Source organism: Oryzias latipes, chromosome 24 (genome assembly GCF_002234675.1).
Source record: "Oryzias latipes chromosome 24, ASM223467v1".
NCBI classification, from domain to species: Eukaryota; Metazoa; Chordata; class Actinopteri; order Beloniformes; family Adrianichthyidae; genus Oryzias; species Oryzias latipes.
Genome location: NC_019882.2, coordinates 1,183,960 through 1,194,064, shown reverse-complemented (window position 1 = coordinate 1,194,064; position 10,105 = coordinate 1,183,960).

Genomic DNA, 10,105 nt, shown 5'->3' with positions numbered 1-10,105 from the left:
GTCGCAGAAGACCTGCTGGTGCTCGGTGAGAAGCCTTACCACGGGCACAGACAGAGCAAGCCTGGACAAACTCCCGTGTGTCCGCAGATATGGAGGGCCACCAGAACCGCTGTTTAAGCAACGTCAAAGTCCGGTGTATTCCAGGATGGCAAGCCACCTTGGAGTTGTGGCCCCACTGCAGCACAGAGGAACGAGCAGACGGGGGAACAAACAGAAGACCTGTGGGACATTCAGGTGGAGAGGGAAGGTCCTTCAGAGCTCTCTCAACCTCACGCTCCACCTCCCAGATGGCAGCACCGACAACACAGGAGTGAGGTAGGATTGTGTCCTGAGTAGTATCACAGGAGGCTGGCAGCTCGAATTGCCTGGACAGGGCATCAGGCTTTAGGTTGCGGGACCCTGGGCGGTAAGTGAGGGTGAAATTGAAGCGTCCCAGAAAAAGGGACCACCGAGCTTGACGGGGATTCAGTCTGCGGGCAGAACGGAGGTACGACAAGTTCTTATGATCTGTCCATACCAGGAAAGGTTGAGATGTTCCTTCCAGCCAGTGGCGCCATTCCTTCAAGGCCAGCACAACTGCCAACAGCTCACGATTCCCCACGTCATAATTCCTCTCCGCAGGAGACAGCTGTCGGGAGAAGAAAGCGCAGGGGTGCATCTTCCGATCTGAGGATGAACGCTGAGAGAGCACCGCCCCAACTCCAGATTCTGAGGCGTCCACTTCCACCATGAACTGAGCTGTAGGATCAGGATGAGACAGTACAGGAGCAGAACAAAAAAGATTTTTCAACTTAATAAAGGCTGCCTCAGCTCCTGAGGACCAGGAGAAGGGTTCTCGTACAGAGGTCAGCTTGGTCAAGGGAGAAGCCACAGAGCTGTAGTTTCTGATGAACCTCCGATAAAAGTTGGCAAACCCCAAAAACCTTTGGAGTTGCTTCCTGGTTGTGGGTGTAGGCCACCCTTCTACAGCTTTGATCTTGGCAGGATCTGGCTTGAGTTGGCCCTTCTCAATCACAAACCCAAGAAAACTGACACTGGAGGCATGAAAGTCACATTTCTCACCTTTAGCATAGAGCCTGTTTGCTAACAGCCTCTGTAACACAAGCCTGACATGTTGAACGTGCTCATCAAGAGTCCGTGAAAAAATCAGAATATCATCAAGATAAACAAACACAAATCTATTCAACATGTCACGCAGAACGTCATTGATGAGACATTGAAAAACAGCTGGAGCGTTAGTCAGTCCAAACGGCATCACTAAATACTCAAAATGTCCCAGAGGAGTATTGAAGGCCGTCTTCCACTCATCACCCTCCTTTATTCTCACTAAATGGTAAGCGTTTCGGAGGTCGAGCTTGGTGAAGATGGTTGCAGTCTGGAGGGAGCTGAAAGCAGAGTCCATGAGTGGGAGAGGATACTTGTTTTTGACTGTTATATTGTTTAGACCTGTGTAATCAATACATGGGCGAAGGGACCCATCCTTCTTATCAACAAAGAAAAATCCCGCTCCAACAGGGGAAGAGGATGGACGGATGAGTCCAGCAGCCAAACTCTCAGTTATATATGTCTCCATCGCGTCCCTCTCAGGCTTGGAGAGGTTGTACAGTTTACTGGAGGGTAGAGAAGCACCAGGTAACAACTCAATCTCACAGTCATAGGGTCGATGAGGGGGCAGAGAGGAAGCACGGTCCTTAGAAAAAACTTCCCTGAGGTCATGATAATCCGATGGTACACAAGAAAGGTCAATAAGTTTAGGAGGCTCAGGAGAGGTGGAAACAGGTGGTACAGCAGCATGTAAACAGTGAGAGTGGCAAAAAAGACTCCAATTAACTATGGATTGAGAAGACCAGTCTATGTGTGGATTATGGAGTGAAAGCCAGGGCAGACCCAACACCAGCAGAGAGGATGGAGATGAAATGATGTTAAAACTAATCAGTTCTCTGTGGTTGCCAGAAACCAGCAGGGACACAGGACGTGTTCGGTGAGTGACACAGGATAACAGTCTACCATCCAGAGCAAACACTTTTTTAGGGTTTGGTAGAAGTTCAGTGGGGATGTTGGATTGGGACACAAACTGAGAGTCAATAAAATTGTCATCTGCACCGGAATCCATTAAAGCCTGGATCTGTAATGTTGTGGTGTCATATGAGATCGTACCTTGAAGATGGATGCGTCTGGAGGAGGGATCCACAGGGGTTCGGCTCACCAGTGCCCCTCCTGAGCCTGATGAGCCCGGTCTTTTGGCCGTACGGGGCAGTTGGGCCGGAAATGGCCAGACTGGCCGCAGTAGAGGCAGAGCCGCTGGTAGATGCGGCGCTGACGTTCCTCAGGTGTGAGAGTCATCCTGCCGAGCTGCATAGGCTCCTCGCTGCAGCGCGGCGTGCTCTGTTCCTGGGGAGGCGTGGTCGCGGAGTCCCGCTGAGTTGCAGGTGGAGGGAACACCGGCAGATGAAGGGGCGTGACCGGCAAGGAGCTGGCGGGACGAGAGGGTCGAGCTGCTCTTTCCCTGCGTCTCTCCCGAAGGCGGTTATCCAGCCTTATGGAGAGGGAAATTAACTCCTCTAGGTTGGAAGTTTCGTCACGAGCAGCTAGTTCGTCTTTGATCTCCTCTCTAAGACCCCGGTAAAATATTCCGGTGAGGGCCTTTTCATCCCAGCCACACTCCGCAGCGGAGATGCGGAAGTCAATGGAGTACTCCGAAACTGAAGCGGGACCTTGGCGTAAGGAGAGCAGGCGATTTCCAGTCTCTTTTTCCTGGAGAGGATGATCAAAAACTTTGAGCATTTCTGCCGTGAATAAAGCCAAAGAGTCGCAGTGGGGAGAATTACTGCCGGCTAATGCAACAGCCCAGGCAGAGGCTTTGCCTGACAGTAAGCTCATGATGAACGCCACTTTGGATCTTTCAGAGGAATAAGTGAGAGGTTGCTGATCGAACACGAGTCTACAGTGATGGATAAATGATTTGCATAGACCTATCTCTCCGGAGTACCTGCTGGGAGTGGGGATGAAGGGCTCACGGGGAGATGATGCAAGAACGTGAGGAGCAAGTGACGGGGCTGGATCCGATACTGCGGCTTGAACTGGATCCGGGGATCTTCCTGAGGTGAGTTGAGACGAGACCTCCTCCAGGCGACCGCCGAGACGATTTATTCCGGTGGAAAGATGTTGAAGGGTGTTCATGATTTCCTGGAGAGCTTGATCATGCCGTCCAACAAGGGCCCCTTGGGACGAAAGGGCATGTTTAACCTCTTCAAACGCTGCGGGGTCCATATTTTGGCCGGATTATTCTGTTAAGGTGAGCGGTAGGACCCCAAAGCAGAATCTGACTCCGAGGGCAGTTAAACAGTTTTTATTCCTCACAGGACAAGGAACAGAATTGGACAGGCAGCAGAATCAGGGAGCTAAACTGGAAAACCACAGATATGTAGAGCAATGGAAAAGTGATAATCCGGCATGGAGAAGCAACAGGCTCAGGCATTTAAAGACCTTGATGAGATGAGGATCAGGTGTGCCATGTAGGGAGGCACCAGGGAAAAAGTCAGCCACGCCCACCTGGTCACACTGATCACAACAGAAAAAAGTTTTGATTAAGCAAAAACATCTGAAATGGTAGATCTGAATGCTGCTGGGACCCGTTTACTGAGCAGGAACAAGAATTGCAAACCCTAAAGACGGCCCGAACTAAACTAAAACAAAACTGGACGGAGCTGCATTTCCAGAAGAAACTGCAGGTTTGATGCTATACTGCTGAAGGAAAATGAAACTTATAGGGGAATAATTGGCACAAAATAACTAAAGAAATGATCAAAGTTGAGCATAAATAAAGTGAAAACAGCACAATAACAAAAAATACATTTTTGTGAAAAATGCCAGAGCCGGGTATCGAACCAGCGAGCTTCTGCACCAAGGATTCCCCATTTATTTCAATGGAGGCAGAAATCCTGGAATATCTGGAAAAGTTCAAGGACTTGAAGGACCAAAAGTCAAAGCTGGAAAAAGATGAAAGAGCTGAACATTTGAATAGTTGAATGGTTGAAATAGATGAAAGATTATAGAAGGAGATAAGGGACAAAAAATGGAGGAAGATGCTGAACAGCAGCAGCGTCGCTCAGAACCCATGAAAGCACTCAAAAGCACTGGAGTAGGACGTGACGCTCGGATCCAGATACAATTTCCAAAACGCCCCCCCCCCCCCCCCCCCCCAACCACACACACACACACACACACACACAGACACTGAATTTGCTAATCAGGAGCTTCTAAAACAGCCTGTTAAATACCAGAAACCTCATTAACCTCTGATTACAGCATGAAGTGAATTCCTGCCTTTATTTTCGAAGGCGCCTCGTGTCGCTTTAGCTCTTTTACTGTGAACCCAGCAGGTTTGTACACATTGGTTCCCTTTGCTGGTGTCCAAGTGACGCATGAGTTTCCTGTGAATGATCGATCGGTTTTGAGGCCTTTCTGGCGTTTGAGCTACAAAAACCTTCTTACACAGTTTCAAACAAAGAATGTTTACAGAACGTTGCTTTATGGGGAAAAAATGATTCTGACTCTTTAGTCACAATCTCCTGATTGTAGGACAAAAGAAAAAACATTTAAAACAATTACTTGCATCATTCCGGATATGCAAATGAGTTTGCAGCTGAAGGAGGCTTGCAGACCTTAACAAGATGTTGCACCAGCCTGCTCAGACAAAAAAGTCCCCCAAAAAGAAGTCTAAAGGATGAGAGGATTAGAGAAACCCTCATCCAAACTGAAGACAGAAAGCGATGCTCTGCAGAAACAGCAGCAGCTGTGTGACGCTGACAGTCATGTTAGGAAGATGATGGCGAGCCGCCTATCCTACAGACACGCCTGGTTAATTGTGCTCCATCTTGTTAGGGCATTTGCTCCTTTCTCCTGATCATTCCTCAAACTGCAGGTTAATTGAAGCGGCGCGGAGCAACGGCGCTTCTCGGCCCTGAATGGGTGGTATTTCAGGCTCACATGGTGAGTTTATGAGGAGCGTCGGGGTCACAGGTGGACAAACCTGCTACGTCTGGAGCCGCATCAGAAACAGTCTCCATCAGAATTCTGCTCTTCTCTGAGCGGGAGAACTTTCCGAGCCTTCGAAGTGAAATAAAACAAGGCAACACAAAGATCACCTCCCACACTCGTTTGGAAGAGGTTTGAGCCCAAAAGAGACTTGATCTCTGAGTGTCAATCAAAACATAGAAATGCAGGGACTTACATTGATTGGAATATGGCCCCTGGCAGTGGCCCTGATTTTCAGCAGAGCTCTGACCTGCAGACAAGTTGACCTCACCTGTCAGCTGTGCTGATAACAGCTGTAGAAGCAAAAGGACCTTAATCCAAGACTGCAGACATTACAGCCAAGAGAACTTATAAACTCTGCTCCAACCAGAAGGACTGCTGTCAATCAGCAGCAGAAGGAATACCAAACCTGGACAATGGACAGAATATGGAGCTTTTTATTTCACAGCACTATCTTAGAATTATAATAACACCATTATTTACTATTGAAATTCAATTGTTGAAGATGGATAAAGTGATCTCTAATTATATCACTTAATTATATCACAAAAAACACCACATTTATAAAAAAGAAATGGGAAAGGATATCAAAATATCAGACAAAGACTGGCTCCAAATTTGGCAAACACAGAAAACGTCCACATCATCACATGCAGACTGCATTGTTGGAGAAACACAATTAGATACTTTACAACACCAAAAATCACAGACGTCACACTTCAGTGCCACAGCCACTGTGGAGACACAGACGTAGATCAGTCCCACAACAACATACCAGAGATCTGGGCAATAGATCTGAAAATGTCCTCAAAAATGACAGATATTTATTAAAAAAACAATCACAACACAACGGTACAAGACAGACTGGCAAACACAGCAGAATGGAAAAACGGTGGAGGAAATACATGTGATAGAAATGTTGATAAGAACTCAAGAAGATGTTTGTCAAGAAAGATGGGAGAAATGGACATTATAAGGACTTATACAAGGATGAAAAACCGAGCAGAGTTTTTCTTTGTAAACCTATTTTTACTCTTCCTTCTGCTTTTCTCTGTGTTTCTACTGTGTGTTGAAAAGGCAAGCAAAAGAATCAAGAAAAAGGAAGAAAGTCTTATGGGGCTCAAAACAATTGCTTCCATATCCACTAAGAAACCAAAACGTACCCGTCAGGGATATCCAAAAGAAGCTTTGAAAATATTATGGGATGTCACAGGAGCCACAGCTTGATGGCCATTTTTTGTCAAAGTGTGAAATTTGGTGATTTTAACGTTTTTTCACAACATGAGAGAAGAAACCTTGGGTTCGAGAGACGTTCATGAAATTCTAACACAGACGCCAGCTGAAGTCTGCAACCACAAGCAGTTTTGTCGACCTTTGACCTCAGGAAGAGGCCGCCATCTTGAATTGAAAAATTGAACAGCGTTAGCTTTGCGAGCTCACAAAAGTGGCGTTCCTTTGTTGCTCGCATATTTTTAAAACATCATACACTCAAGCTGAACAAAATAATTTAACATATATTATGGATATGTCAGGAATGTGGGCGTGGCTAACAAAAGGCAGATGTTGCCAAGGAAATCCAAAAATTCACTTATGTCATTTTTTCAAAAAACTTAGAAACGTCCGTCACCCCCAGGCGACCAAAGCCAAAAATGGTTGCTATGGAGATGAAAGCAACAGAGAAGCTGTCATACGTGCAGCTTGACCAGAGTGGGAGGGGCAGATGGGGAGAGTGAGGGGGCGGGTATCAGCAGCCCAGTCAGTGAGGGCAGGTCAGGGGGGCGGTGGCGAGGGCGGGAACCATGCACCACCGCTGGCGTTCTGCATTTTTTGCCTTAAAGTTTGTTTCAACAGTTTTTTAAGGCCGCATTGCTTTTCCCTGTTGGGACTCTAGGTGGCGCTGTTTCCACGGATGCTGCTGCTCATAGAGGGAGTTTTTCACCTCCAGCTCATCTCCCTGCGCCTCTGCGGCATAATTCTTCCTGATTAGAATCAATAGTGGGGAGGTGTTAAAGTGAGTGATGGCGGGCGCCGGTGGTCTAAAGCGGCCTCGTTAAACTGCCAGCGCCGTGTGTCTGACATCACAGGCTTTGTGCTGATCTGCAGGGGCGTGAAGCTTTCATGTCACTCAGGAGAAATCACTTCCACTCTGACCCAAACTCTGCCCCCCCCTTTGGGCTCCCTTCCTCCTCTGCTTTAACGGATGTTTCATTGAACTATTCCTGTTTTCCAAGAAACGTTCCATGTCTGTAGAAGTTTGTTGAATCTTTCTCGGTTCTGGTCGGCTCCAAAGCAGATGAGATGCTGGTGCCACCGTGTGGCTGAAAGATCTTTTCGCTTCACCGAGGAGGTTGAGGAGCCTCCTGGTGCAGAAAATGGTTCAAGGATTTGTTGTGGGATATTAAATAAATGAACTGAAAGATCCCTTCTTTGGTTTCAGTTCCACAAATGAAGACAAACTTTAGAAATTCCAGATTAAGTTCAAACGTCTACATTTAATGAGAACATTTTGTAGGATAATATGGGACATTTTCTGGAGTTTTTCTCCGAACCTCTTGTACGAAAACGGTGCTTTCACAATAAAACACAAAGACCTTCAATTCGTTGAAGTCGTTTCTGCAACAACCTTTTGTGATAGATTATTTTTATTCTCATAAATGTCTTTGTCGGTGTAAAAAACATTGAAGGTCTGTCTGCGTTTTTTTCACAGATTGCAACAGAACCGCCAGAACCTTTGAGTTTTGTCCAAAAAGGGTTGAGTTCTCACACAGAGACAAGTTTTCTTTGGTTTATTTTCAGTCTGTTCCGCTCAGACCCCAGTGGCGCCCGACTCCTGGATGCAGAGTCCCATCCTGGATGAAGGTCGGCAGCTTCTGAGGTCACGTGGGAAGAAGCAGCTTCCAGTTGGTTGGAGTCCAGGAGTCTTTGTTTTTTTATCATTCGTCTTTTCCAACGTGCAAAGGTCCAGGAAAACAAATCTCCACAGATGCAGAAACCCTAAGTTCTTCCACAGGTGAGGACCACGGTTCTGAAAGGAGGTCTCGCTGTGAGTCCTGGTTCTCATGGTGGGCACAGAGAAGAGAGCAGAACCGGAGGACCGGAGAGTCCTGCAGGGTTTTTGGAAAAGTCCTGATCCATGAAGACATTTCAAAACTAGAAGGAGAATCTTCCGATTCATCCTGAAGCTGCCAGGCAGCCATGCAGTGCAGAGACTTTAGGACAGGGGTGATGTGGGATTCTATTCCCTTTGCTGGATTCTGGATCAGCTGGAATCTGCTGATGGACTGCCATGGAGGACCAGATAAAAGAGCGTTCAAGAGTCGAGTCTCGGCGTGATACAAAGCTCAGATTAAAGTCTAATTCTGGAAAGAAAAGGTCTGACTCTGGCGAGACATTTTAAACTAAAACAATCAGTTTTAGTCGTATTTGAGACGCGTTTTTTGATGACCTGCACCGTAGAAATCAGAGATGTTTTACATTGTTCTAACGTTTTGTTTCCCCAGCTCTTGTTCTGATCGCGGCCATTCAGGCGTTTCCTGGGTGGTCTTCATCCAGATAGATCCCATCAAAGTGTTTAGAGGTCAAAGGGGCGGAGCTACATCTGAGGTTGAAATGTCTTCTAAAAGACTCCAGTTATTGATATTGCTTCTCATCAACTTCAGTCATTTGGGTTTCAGCTTCTGCTTCACATCTTTTTCATTTAACATAAAGGTTTTTGTCAGAGCTGATTTTCTTCACAGTTTTTGACTTTTTACCCAAGGAGGAGGTGGTTTGGGGCTCCTGCATGTCTGGAGGAGCAGCTCTGTCCTCCACCCTCTGTCATTGTGGGAAATCTAAGTCAGCTTCCTGACCTCGTCTCTCAGACATCAGGTCAGCTGTTCTTCTTCTCTCAGCTCTCCTGAATGTTCATCTCCTCTGTGAGCTTTGGTTATTTACCAAAGAGGATTTTTTTCTTACGTTCCACCTAAAACTCCATGCAGACTGATGCTCTGCTGGCTCTCCTCCACTCCGTCTCCAACCTCAGCCTTTCTGGGATCTGTCCTCAGATCAGACTTATATGTTCAGCCAGATGAAAAGCTTACAGCCCATGAAGTGCAAAGGCTGCATAAACCGGCCCAACTTCATCCAAATTTTAGCTGCAGAAATATGAATGAAAGTGACTGAGGAGGGGTTTTCAGCTCCTCTTCTGATGATGTAAATGACTGCAAGGGAAATGACATGAATGCGTTTGGAGAAAGCCGTGGTTAAGGAGGCGCCGTTAATCAATTTTTGGCCCAATTTCACTGCAATTGAAATAATGATTCTTTTCTGCTTGTGCATTAAAGCAGATGAAAGGCTGGTCTGTCACCAACGCATAAAGGCAGTGAGTGGATGTTCTCAGATACTGAAGTGTGCAGCTCAGAAGTGCTGAAGTCACAGTTTTTCTTCCAAACCTCCACTTAACAATCCGCCGGAATAATCTGTGGGTCTGACTTGTGGATTAGGATTTTCTTCCTTATGAAACACAGCAAATTATAATCTGTTTCTTCACCACAATGAAACTCTACACGACACTAACCTCATTTTTCTTATTTCCTTTTCTAATATTTGGCTTATTCTTAGACCAGAAATACAAATGTATTTCTAAACCTGAATATCTCTGTTCAGGACATTTTAGCTACAGATTCTTTAATGTTTCGTTGCCATGTGTGCAACAACATTTAAAGTGCTTTTAGGTCAGTGCATCACTTATTTAAATCTGAAATGAATGTGCCGCTCTTTAATTTGCAACAAAAAACAAATTTACTAAAAAAAAAGATCTGGTAGTCAAGAGGTTGAGCTGTTTTTTTATTTCTTCGTATTTTTGTTTTTTTTTCTTTTCTTTTCTCCATTCATCACTTTCTTTCACTCATCTTTCCATCTTTTTCTTTTCTCTTCATTTATCTGCCATTTTTCTTCCTAATTCGGCTCCTCGCCAGTCTTGTCTCAGGACATGCGTCCGTTCCTCCGCAGCACTTTCCACTAATGAGGAGGTGTCGTCTCCACGGGAACGTTGATGGATGGAAGGAACAGAACCTCCAGAAGGAATTCT